Source organism: Oryctolagus cuniculus, chromosome 3, assembly GCF_964237555.1.
Source record: "Oryctolagus cuniculus chromosome 3, mOryCun1.1, whole genome shotgun sequence".
Lineage (NCBI taxonomy): Eukaryota > Metazoa > Chordata > Mammalia > Lagomorpha > Leporidae > Oryctolagus > Oryctolagus cuniculus.
Genome location: NC_091434.1, coordinates 131361127 through 131362657, shown reverse-complemented (window position 1 = coordinate 131362657; position 1531 = coordinate 131361127).

The window sequence follows — 1531 nt, the reverse complement described above, 5'->3', positions numbered from 1 at the left end:
TGCTGCCTCTCACAGACGGCCCGCAGGAGACCATGTGGAACACCCCTTCAGTAGCTCTCATCAACCACCACCACCAAGGGACAATAAGGCAGGACATTTATCCACCAGTGTCCATTGGTCAGGGGTGTAGGACTGCCTGCCTTGCATATTGCCTAATGTAGTGTGCTGTGGGGGCTGGAGAAGCCCCTCATGCAAGGACAGAGCAAACTGAAATGGAAAAAAGGTCTGGGCAGGCCCCTTACCATCAGTGCTACAACTATAGGTGATGCATCCTCACGAGAGACAACATACAGAGGGCTTGGCAGGCTACACATGCTTCTTGGTTATCACCTGCCACTGTGAGTTGTGTAACCAGGAATCTTTACCCTCATCAAGACTAAAAAGGGGTGGGGCCAGCGCTGTGGCATAGCTGGCACAGCCACTGCCTGAATTGCAGCCATCCCATATGGGCGCTGGTTTGAGATCCGGCTTATCCACTTCCAATCCAGCTTTCTGGTATGGCCTGGGAAAGCAGTAGAAGATGGCCCAACTCCTTGGGCCCCTGTATCCACGCGGGAGCCCCAGAGGAAGCTCCTGGCTCCTGGCTTCAGATGGGCACAGCTCCGGCTGTTGGGGAGTGAACCAGGAGATGCAAGACCTCTCTCTCTCTCTCTCTCTCTCTCTCTCTCTCTCTCTGCCTCTCTTCTCTCTGTGTGTAACTGTGACTTTCAAGTAAAATAAATAGATCCTTAAAAAAAATAAAAGACTAAAGAGGGGGCCAGCAGGTTAAAGCCCCATCCTGCAGTGCCAGCATCCCGTATGGGTGCCGGTTCAGGTCCTGGCTGCTCTTCTTCCCATCCAGCTCCCTACTATGGCCTTGGAAAGCAGTAGAAGATGTCCTAAGTCCTTGGGCCCCTGCACCTACATGTGAGACCTGGAAGAAGCTCATGGCTCCTGGCTTCAGATCGGCTCAGCTCCAACTGTTGCGGCCATTTGGGGAGTGAACCAGGGGATGGAAGACCTCTCTCTCTCTCTCTCTCTCTGCAACTCTGTCTTTCAAATAAATAAATCTTTTAAAAAGAAGAAGAAGGAAGGAAGAAGGAGAAGAAGAGGAGGAAGAAGAAGAAGGAGAAGGAGCCTAAAGAGAGGATGAGAAAACAGAGTATCGGAGAGAAAGGGACTTGCCTAGAAGAAAGGGTGGTGGGAGAGGATGGGGGAGTGAGAAAAGCCCAACAAAGTAATCATATCATATATGACAATTTAAAGTGGGACCGAGTCAAGTCCTAAGCTTTTTTTTTTTTTAGTCCTAAGCTTTTTTAATGAATGGAGGAAAAGCAATTGCTGCTGTGAGAACAAAGTAGAACTTGCAATCAGAACAAGAATGATTTTTAAAATGTGTTTTGGGGCTGGCCTTGTGGCGCAGCGGGTTAAGCAGCTATCTGCAGGGCCAGCATTCAATATGGGTGCTGGTTTGAGTCCCAGCTGCTCTACTTCCAATCCAGCTCCCTGCTAATGCACCTGGGAAAGCAGCAGAGGATGGCCCAAGTGCTTG